The sequence below is a fragment of the Toxorhynchites rutilus genome, chromosome 2 (assembly GCF_029784135.1).
Source record: "Toxorhynchites rutilus septentrionalis strain SRP chromosome 2, ASM2978413v1, whole genome shotgun sequence".
NCBI classification, from domain to species: Eukaryota; Metazoa; Arthropoda; class Insecta; order Diptera; family Culicidae; genus Toxorhynchites; species Toxorhynchites rutilus.
In genome coordinates, this window is record NC_073745.1 from 101,783,698 (window position 1) to 101,795,236 (window position 11,539).

The window sequence follows — 11,539 nt, forward strand, 5'->3', positions numbered from 1 at the left end:
TTTGGGAATACCGCGCCGCGTACTCGGCAGATAGGACGCTTCGATTTGCGTCCTGCGTTTCATATCAGTTCGAGAGATGGCTGCTTCTGATTACGCGTAAACGTCTCGTGATGTTGTAGCAGAAATCTGTTGCATTTTATTTTGACGTAGGATTACTTCTTCAACAATTATATATTGAAGAAAATAATATGTGTCATGAAACTAACAATCGAACAATTGACAAATCTCAACCCCTATCCTAACGGAAATACCCACTTATGATTGGTCGAAATTGACGACACATGCGACGGGTCCCTAACATTAAAACCAAGCTGCCTGGGGGAAATCGGCATTGCAAATACATGAAAGTAGGGGGAGCTTTTGTTCCTACCGAAATGTATTCCCTAACAGAGACATCAAAACCAAGTTGCTTGGGCGAAATCGACATTGCAAATACATGAAAGTAGGGGGAGTTTTTGTTCCCACCGAAAAGTGTTCCCCAACAGAGACATCAAAACCAAGGTGACCGGGGGAAAACGACATTGCAAATACGAGGGTCGTTCAAAAAGTAAGTTTCAGCGCCATCTCGCATGAAAAGTTGGAACTAAAAAATTTTTACCATGTGATTTCACAACATTTCTAAGCGGTTTGCAAGAAACCTTGGTCGGATCGGACGCGTCGTTCGTGTTTTATTGAGTTTTAAAATGGAAGTGCCGCTTAAAAAATCGCCCACATATGAGTTACGTTCTACCATTCGTTATCTGATCGCGAAAAACAATAGTGGTGCTGAAATTCATAGAGAATTGTGTTCAGTGTATGGTGTAGGGTGTATGAGTCTTCAAATGGTGAACCGATGACGGAAAGAGTTCCAACAAGGCGGTCAACGATTCGATAACACTGAAGAAACTCGTGATGTAGTTACATCGTACTTCAAAAAGTTGGACGCTACGCACTTTGCGCTCGGAATAGAAAAACTCGTGCCACGCTATGAAAAATGCCTCGAACGTTACGGCGTTAATGTAGAAAAATAGAAAATAAAACGTAGATTACGAAAATCACCTTGTTTTTTGTCCTAACTTTATTTTTCCGCGATTTCTGAGGCACTGAAACTTATTTTCTGCACGACCCTTGTATATGTATGTCGGGGGTATTTTTATATTGCGAGTAAGGTGAGTGATACGAATTATTCTAGCAAACAAAATTTAAATTAGGAACTTCAATGTTGGTTGCTTCGTGGAATTTCATAACTGTGTTCGGTATTGGTAATTATCTTATATTACATTGACGAGTTTTTCTCTTAATTTCATCCATAACACAGAAGGCATCTCGTCTAGGATCACAGAGGGCGGTTTTCATCATATCTCGTTCCACTTCAGTGTCTTTCATCTGATACGCACCATCCAATGCTTGTTTACCATCCTTCTGTCATCATCACACAGTAAACACTGGTGGAGTGAACAAACAATACCCAAGAACCAAACAAAAACGGCCCTTTTCAGGGCCACCATATCATTATCAATGAGTTTAACGATGTAATTCTTCAAACGTATCCAAATTCATCAAACAACCTAACGGAATTCTACGTCAACTATGCGGTCGTGTCTCGGACACAACCCTCCTGTGACTTTTTTTGGGATAATCGTTTGTGTAAATCTGAATGTTCCGTAAACCTCGATCATTAGAAAAAGTCACAGGAGGGTTGTGTCCGAGACACGACCGCATAATTGACGTAGGATTCCGTAGGATTCGTTAAACTCTTTTATAATGATTAGGTGGACCCGAAAAGGGCCGTTTTGTTTGGTTGTTGGGTATTTGTTCATTCCACCAGTGTTTAACGGGTGATGATGACAGAAGGATTTTTTTTTATATTAATAAAATATTGTTTATTTATAGTATTTACATCACAGGTCAATATTCATTACAATTAAAAATGAATTCAAGCTCACTCACATCGATTACACTATTTTTTTTTTATCCAAAATATATATTTTATTAAGGCTCATATGGCGTCAGCCTAACGGGGCCGGGAGTTCAATATTTTGACAATGTTTGCTTAGACTATGTTAGTAATATGTAACCGATTACTCGCGGTTGACTCGAGGTTAGTATTACAAGTGTTCTCATAATTTGTATGTCGCAGTCTTCGATGCTCTGTACGTGAGCCCGACACGGGATACTTCCTATTGGGATGCAGCTGACCATTAATCAGCAACGCCCCCCTAGTCTGTACCCCATATCTAGCGTGGTGCGTCTTTCTCGACTCGAGGAATCCAGGATAGAATGGTCACTAGTCGGCGCAATCATCAGCTCGTGTAGAGTTGTCATGAGCGGTACAACCTTTAGCTCTTGTTGAATAATCAGTGGACTGCACAACCTTCGATTACACTATCATTATTATTATTGATGTAGTTCGTATACTGTATGAATAATTTCAATAATTCAGCTTTCATTGCTGATGCAATGTTGCTCAGTACCGGTCGCAAAAGATCGTCAAAAGTTAGTCTTTGCCATCCGCCGAGTGTCGTAGTACATTTTCGTTGCATGTGCATCCATGCCGCAGCTACTCGAGGGCACTCGCTGAACTTGTGCTTCAACGTCTCAACGGTCGCGATGCAGCGCTCACAATTTGGGCCACTTGCACGCCCGATGGTGTTCAATACCTTTCGATGCGCAGTCTTCTCATTCACCAAATAATACAGATGACTGCGTTGGTTCGATGACAGTTTTCTCGTTGAAATATTTAACCAAATTTGCTTCCAGTTTAGACCCGGGTGGTTCCGTTCCACTCTTGGCAGTTCAAATTGTTCCAGATATAGCCTTTGTATTTCATCGTTGGTAGGATTCTGTAGTAAGTGTTGCGGTAACAAAAGAATTTGTTGACACATTAATTTTAAACACGGGAATTCTGCTGAAGGAGTAATATTGTTGATAATAGTGGATTGATAAAACGGCATGGATGTTCTTTCTCTAAGGTGACGATTGACGAGTAGCGCTTTGCTTTTAATCGCCGGTAGTTGCAGCTTCAGTCCGCCTTGCTCTTTGCTGCGCGCCAATTGTTGCATTGGGATACGTGCTGGCAATCCACGAAATAAAAAACTCCCCATCATCGCAGTCAATTTCGTAGTATGAAAGCTTTGTGGTGGTATTATAGATGCGATGTACCACGCCTTCGCTGTGATAAAAGTGTTTAGCAGTATCACTTTCTGCTGCAAGCTAAAGGATCGCATGTTATGCATCCATATCATCTGTGTGATTTTGGACAATAAACTGTCCCAATTTAATTTTGCCATCATCCGCAATGAATTGGCAAAAATAATACCTAGCACTTTAACTTTCTCTGCTGTCTGTAGTCCTGGTATGGTCAGTGGCTCCCCATTGATGAAACCAACATCTATTGCCACTGTCTTATTTCGATTTAGCTTTGTCCCCGCTATAATTTCGAATTCGTCAAAAAGTTTAAACATACGTTCTATCGTTGGTTTTGTAGTTACAATCGCCGTAATATCGTCAGCGTATGCAACGCAAACATCGCCATCACATATGCTCTCCAGCCGTGTGAGTAGTGGATGCAGATAGACCACGAAGAGCAGCATAGATAACGGATCTCCCTGACGTACAGACCGTTCTATGCGGATCGGTTGTGACAGGCGTCCATTCATGAGCAGCCGTGACGAAGAGGTATCTTCAACTCTTGAGATCCAGCTAACGAAACTGGGATTAATCCCCAGAGATAGTAGGGTCCGATGCAGGAACTCATGGGAGACCCGATCAAACGCGTGCTCCAAGTCGAAAGAGATTAATTTTCCTTTTTGTTTTCTCGCTATCATTCGGGCTACACGATCTTTCAACGTGAGTGAAGCTTAATAGATGGTCCGGTCGGAGTTTGAACATTTCTGCGCTTCGCTCAGCACACGATGAGTCCGGAGTAAAAGCTCTAGACGGGCTTTCATTACTCTGCTCAGAATCTTATAATCTACGTTGAGCAGGGTGATCGGACGATATGATCTTGCTGTTTTATCGCCACCTTTCTTTTTCACTAGCACTATAGTGCCATCGGTGAACCCTAAGGGGAGCTCACTGCTTCTCGCTTCATTAATTACGAAGTAAAGTTCTCTGTATATTATGTCGGAAGTTTGCTGGTAGAACTCTACCGGTAGCCCATCAGCACCCGGTGATTTTCGTTTTTGCGATGTACGGATGGCGTGTTCTATCTCATTGATGGTGATATCTTCCATCAGTGTTGTGTTTACGTCGTCGTTCTCGGGGATTGCTCTCTCGCATTCGAAGTTTTCTTCTGGAATTAGCATCGTTTCTTCTGCCGCGTACAGGTTAACGAAGTAGCGAAACATGTGTTGCTCAATTTCGTTAGAGTCCAATATTTGTTCTCCTTGCTCGTTCTGCAGTTCTGTTACATTTGTTCTTTTCCGTCTTCTATCGCCTAATTGAAAAGTAGATAAGCTCTCCCCTGCTACGAGTGTCTCGTTGATACGAATGAAAATTTTTGCAAACTTTCGCTGCAATGATAGCATTTGCGCTTTGACACGGTTAATTATCAACAGCATGCCGGGATTTCTGTAATACCCGTCATACGTGACTCGTAGTTGTTCATAAAGTCGTTGATGTTCGGCGTTGAAGACGTTGAATTTTTCTCTAGACTTCCATCTAAAAAAGGATTTTATTTTTGGTTTCGCGAACGATAACCGCCAGGTAATCCAGCTGGGGAAATTTCTCCGCTGTCGAGCCCAAAACTGCTATCGAATTTGAAATTCTTGTTTGTTTTCTACCGTTAAAAGATGCGGGCGGAGACACCAAAACCCGTGTCCTTGTTCGCGACCGAGATGGGGAAGACAAATACGGGCTGTTAGCGCTTTGTGGTCTGTGAAGGAGCATACATGTGTTGCAGCACTCCGAAGTTGCCCACACAGACCCGCGCTTACATATATGCGATCGAGCCTAGATGCCGCATTGTGTGTAATGTACGTGGGCGCTTTAGTATTAGGATACAGCTTTAGCCACAAATCGTGAAGCTGAAGTTGCTGTACTGTCGCTTGCAGTGCCGGACTTGAGTTGGCACTCGTTGAGTCGCTCGAGCGTAGCACACAATTGAAGTCTCCAGCGAGAATGACGTGTTGTGTATTGTGGCGAAGATAGTATGCGATGGTACCGTTGAAAAATCTTTCCTTCTCCCAGCGTAGAGCTGTACCCGAAGGTGCGTAGACGTTGCAGAGAGTGGTGTTTTGTATTTGTAATGCGATGAGACGGCCATCCAGGCCCTTTTCAACGTGTGAGAATTGGATATGTTCCCTTAGCGCTATTGCCGTTCCCCTTCGTGCATGATCCACGTTGCAGACGACGTTAAAGTTAGGGAGAGACAACTGCTCGATTTCTACTTCTTGTAGAAATACGATGTCAAGATCCATCGTTCGGACAAAATTCTGAAGTGCGTCAATCTTCGTAGCGTTGGTTATCGTATTTATGTTGATCGTGGCAATCTTATAACTGGAGAATTCAGCCATTAGGACAGAATATTACCTACCTCTCGCTTGTCATCTTCATCCTCCACACGGGCCTTCTTGCCTGGTGGGCGAACGCGGAGATGTCTCGTAGAACGAGATGAACCAATTGAAGAATCGGTATCGTTCCCATCGGACTTACTGTTAACAGTTTTGCGAGCTACTCCACTGTTAACAGGGGGTAATTGACCTGTTGTGTCGGTCAACGACCCACTGCCCGATGGTTGAGTCGAACCCGAGGTAGAGGGTAACGCAGGAAAATTTTGTTCGGTGCGCGCCGGTGGTGGTCCCAGCTGTTGTTGAGAACCACTTTCCGGCGGCGGCATGCTTACGGACTTGACCAAGTTTGTATTTGTTTTTTCTGTTCTGGGAACAACTTGGATCGTGTTTTTGTTGGTTTGGTTCGTTTTCTTCGGCGGCATCGGTGCGGTACCCATCTGCTTTGCAGCATCGGCGTACGACTTTTGCACGAGTAACTTTTTGTTTTGCACACAAGTAGCTCCGATGTGAATATACTCGCGGCAATGTCGGCAAGTTTGCCGTTGTCCAAAATAAGACACCTGTGTCATCTCTCCATCGATGGTGATCCACGACTCAATGCTTTGCTTAACAATCATTTTTACGATTTTTATACCGGTCGGGGTGCCGGAGAAGACAACGTCGGCTCCGTTAAGCTGCTCTCGAATGGAAATTACGTCACCATATCTAGTGAGTACATCGGAAATATTTTCGTCTGACACATCCTCGGACAAATCGTAGAGCTTCACCTCCACTGCTCCCTCTTCAAGTGTGATCCTCAACGGATAATTTTCCCCTCGACTGTGATTTCATGTTTGTTGTCGTGCTCTTCGCAGATTCTTTGCGCTAACGATAGGTCAATGACTTCGACGAAAGTAACGCCAAGAGTTCGGCTATTCTGAATACGCAGAACATCGCTCTGTTTCATTCCCAAGATGGTCGCACAAAATTGGTGGATTTTCACATTGTCGGGTTTTTTCGGTATATTCGAAAAGTCGATTCGAAACGTGTTTTCCCGGCGGCCCATCGCGAAGTCGTTTGGACGCGCAGCGACACGGAACAGCTCAGCGAAGAGCGGAAAGCGTATGTGATAAGATAATCTCGATAAAACTGGTAATATTAGCTTGTGTTCGACTTCCACGGAACGATAGCAAAACGCGTTTGTTCTGCATGGAAGTTGAAGGAAGGAAGGTCTTGTATTATAGAGACTTTAAACTTTTGCAGTTCATTCGTCTCTAGCCTTGAGAAAGGCCCTTTGAAAACTCTACTCCACTCTACTACTCTACTCCAGCGCTACCACCTCCGCCCTCTTGCCTTGAGAAAGGCACTCGATCCCTCGCCGTCCAGCCCGTCCAGCAACAATGTTGTCCAGTCGGTGTCCACACAAAGAATGATGGAAGTTGAGCGCTCACTGAAGGATGATAAAGAGTCGTTGGATGGTGCGTATCAGATAAAGCAGGGTTTCTCAAAGTGGTCGATATCGACCCCCTGGGGTCGATTTCGGTTTCCCAGGGGTCGACAGAAACGGAAATTGATTTTGGGGGTCGACGGAGTCTGAATATCGACCCCTATAAAATAACTTATTTGAAATATTTAAGATGCTTCATAAGTTGTGTTACGTGAACCACCCTGTGAATGACCAGGGTTGCCACATTTGATCCTGTAAAATTGTCTAAAAAGAGCTTCATATCTGTGTTTTAGCAAAAAAATCTGTATCAAAAAACTAACGGAAAAAATAGAACGAAAGGTTTATTTTCATTTTGAATTTTTAGTTCTTATTTATGTTTTGCTTCAATGTTGGTGATTGACGAGAGAATCGACGAAAGCATCCAACTTTTTTCAGCATGTGAAAACAACTTCTTCAATCAATGTGTTCGTCTCGCATCATACGATACCACTCAGTGAGTGAGCGAATCCAAACATGTGGTAGACAAGTTCATTCTGTCTCGTAAGTAGAAAGAACAGCAGGTCTGTCGACCAATGATTCGCTCTCCGTCGATCGGATTTGTGTGCGGATGAGACAGAGAAGGATCGCCAAGCGATAATTTTCCCGTGATTGTACTCATTTGAACAATTATCATACCGACAGCACGCGTTTTAAGGGCCAATGCAGCAAATGTCTGTATATTGTGATGCATACCGTACAAATATTTATAAGCAGGGAACAAAGCGGCGATTTTTATTCGATCAGTTGTTTTTGAATGTCCTCTACTTATTCTTAAAATTTATCAGGTGTAATACATATTTTAGATTAATGTGGGTTAATTGTATATGCGATAAAAGATGTTATGATTTGTAAATGCTTGTGGTACAGTAGTTTGCTTCCGAAGAATAGCAGCAGAAAGGACATTGGAAAACCGCCAGCAAGTAACTTTTAACGACCAAAAAAAAAGGGGTTGGTCTATACAATCTACTATACAATACATTTCGATTATCTGCAGTAAATTTATATACGTTGGCAATTCCAAATTTAAATGAACATCGATTTAATATTTAAACATACCTAATATGATAATTTGATGAAACATGGATGTAGTTAGGATGAGCAGTGTCTGTTTAGTATGTTTTAATTCGGTTGTTGGGGTAGGAGTGTTGAGATTGTTGCAAAGAATACAAAATAAGTGATTAATCTTTGAATCCGCTTGGATAGTACTTTGATTTATTGGATTCTCAAAAGATGTCTATTTCGCATCTTCATATGTTACGATATTATCGCAGAATAGATTTAATTTAATTTAATTTTTTTCTTGAAAATTATTGTTTATATTGGTTTAAAAATAAATTCATGAGTAACGATGTGCATTAGAGTACCAATGAGAATGGTCATCTCAAATTTACGAATGGGACTTCCTGAAAAAAAAATGATTACCTCGAAAAAACACACCATACAACATTTTAGCACATTCAGACTTTACTTACTGTTGTCGTAAAGACGCCAAAGTTTGAGTCTTCCGAAAACCATAGAATCACCGTTCATGCGTTCATGCGTTCTTCTACAGCCGACAACGGGATCAATGGAATCATTCGGTACCTCGTCCCAAGCCTCGGCCACCCAAAACATAGCATCCCTAATGTTGATTCGCTTAACCATCTCATGGAACTCTCCTTGGCTCCTGGATGCCAAGCTTTTGCTTGTATTTGGACTTGATCATTTGAATAATATTTTGGTTCATGAGCTGTAACAAGGCAATGTTTTTTTTCGAATTTCAAAACATTATTCCTCCCCCATGGGGCGCTAGTCAATTTGTGGCTAAGATACTGCATTGTACAAATAAGTCAGTGCAAATCATAGTTATTTTACGTTTACCGAGAGATTTCCTTTTAATTTTCATATGATTCGATTATCCGGAAAATTCGATCATCCGGAGTGAAAATAAAATCAACATCCCGTTTCATCTCTAGTCGAGAGTGAGCAGTCTGAGAAACTGATCATCCATTGCAGACCATTGGACAAAACGATTTCTTCAAAGATTTGGTGTTTTTGCGAAAGCCATCAAAGTCCAGCGCGGATACAACCAGGTTACAAAACTAGAGGGACGAGATCTAGCTTCATGAGGATGCATCGTATGCCTTTTCGAAATTTACAACAAATCAGTCTAGCCAGCAAGTAATCAACTACCCATCCCCTCTTGGATGATGCCTACACACGCTATTAATAATTTTTCCACACGTATCATTGATTTTTGATACAAGTTATCTCAAAAGTTTGCCCCATAGGCTGCGAACTTGTGCCTCCACTATTGGACAAAAATCCGCTTTTGACAATTTGTATTATAATAAATATTAGACAAGAAAAATTCGAAGCATTTATAGATTGCGTTTCGAAGGTTATATATAGTTACTATTTAGTAAGCAAACTGAACCCTATTGGCTTTCCTTTTAAAAGTTATTAGACGACAACTGCGCACCTGCGAGCATTGCACATCGAAAAGTTATATTTTCATCGCATCGCATTTTTGCCTTGCGATTCAATTCTTTTCTGAGAGCGACACCACTCTATCACAAAGCGATTCGATCCAAAGCTCCGAGGCTAAGCACCCAATCGGATCAGGAAACGAAAGTAAAGCGACGGCAGAAACTAACGAACGAATCATAAAATGATACAAGCAAGCATCGATGAACACGCGCACAAATACCAAACGATGACTCTCACGCTGCGTTCATTCAGTGTTTTCGTTGACACGTCAGTTTTCTTTTTCATGAGTGATTTAAAACATATTATTGTGTGCGTTGAATGAATCAAATAAGAGAATTGAACGAGCGCTCGTTGATACGATTGGAACCATCCTTGTTTTGCTTAAATTGGGTCAATACAACAAAATAAATCATGAAAAAAGTTTTCTCATAATAAATTGAATGATATCTACACATGGTTTTGTTGAACTTTACTTTTCTTAAATCTTCCGTCAATTTTATCCCTGACGCTCCTCCTTGAGCCGATACATAGTACATAGTTCCTTGCTTTCAAAATTGGGTCCATCATTGTGGAAGACAACTGATTTCAGAACTTTGTGTTGTTGGCATTGTGAAGCGAGAATATTCACTCGCTGATGCGCTGATGAATGTGGAATTATCAAAAAGTGTCCCAAAAACATCCTTAGTAGGAATGGAGAAGTGAGGTGACATTTGATATGGTTCAACATACATATCTTAATGACTCAACTAAAAAAAACAAAGTTTATTTGTAAGATGGTAGACAGAGAAAATGAACTGTAATTAATTCAACATTTAAATTTGAATTTGAAAAAAATATTTAAATTCTGTATCTTTGAAGAAAATCTGTAGTTATGTATATACAGATTTTGTATCTGAAATTTTGCGAAAAATCTGCAAAATACAATGGCAATCCTGAGAATGACCAATATCTTGGTAGAAAATATTATTGCTGTATATTTTAAAAACTCAATTAGACGATGAGTGTGCACAAGATGAAAATAAAAAAGTACAAAAAGTACAAGATGAAAAATTCGGCAAGTGAAAAAACGTGAACATGTTCGTGCAAGATAATGTGTTCGAGCGTACGAGTCCTTCAGGCGTGTTTAATATTTCTCTGTATTTCAAACATATACGGGATTTAACATGAAGGTAGTCATCATCAAATTCATGTCCAAACACACTCCTTATATTTTACTGTATAACAAGCTTGTCCTTATGTTGCAAGTTCATATGCATTCTGAAATACGTTGAAGCTTGAATTATAATGTACTCAACTTCTAATTTAATTCAAGAGATTACAAGGTATTTACATAGCTAAATAAAGGGAACTAAAATAAAGTGATTGAAAAAGAATTTACAAAATGCTTGGTCATCTATGTGCATGGCGTAACATTTTTTTTGTTATTTCAGATAACTTGAGATGGGTCGCGAAGAGGGAAAAGTCGCTTAGGATGTTGTACTTCTGGTACAATTTGCGATTAAATATTCCTCTCATTTACTTCAAACTTTGAAAAATCGGCTAGAAAAAATGGCTGAACGTATCAATATGAAACGTTCACAGATGTTTACACTAGGCCAGAAATTTACCTGCAAACATCAGAACTTACTGCGATAATTGCAGAACTACAGGAGATTTTGTAAAGCACTCTAAAAATCCTGTTTTTGACAGTTTTTTTGAAATCGATGCAAAAAATTTGAAGAATTTTTTTTCGTTAAAGTAGGGTAAATGATCTTGGTTTGTCCAATTTGGGGTGTTTTTACGCAACTAGTAAATGCAAATCGATTTTTCTTCATGAAAATCACACATAATCGATACGAGTTTGGGTTTGTTGAAATCCCCAAGTCTCTAGTTGTTAATACCACCATAAGGTGTTGAAATTATTCAAATTTTTATGTTTTTTAACGATTTTCCTTGAAGAAGAATTATGATCATGGTTTGACCACCTCTGATCATGGTTTGCCCAAAAAAATGATCATGGTTTGTCCAGTTTTAGAAATCTCCATTTTTGAATGAAAACATTCGAGTTCACAATTAAATGTTGCATTTATCATTGCTTGAGTTTACTGTCATCATATTGATTCATTCATAATTT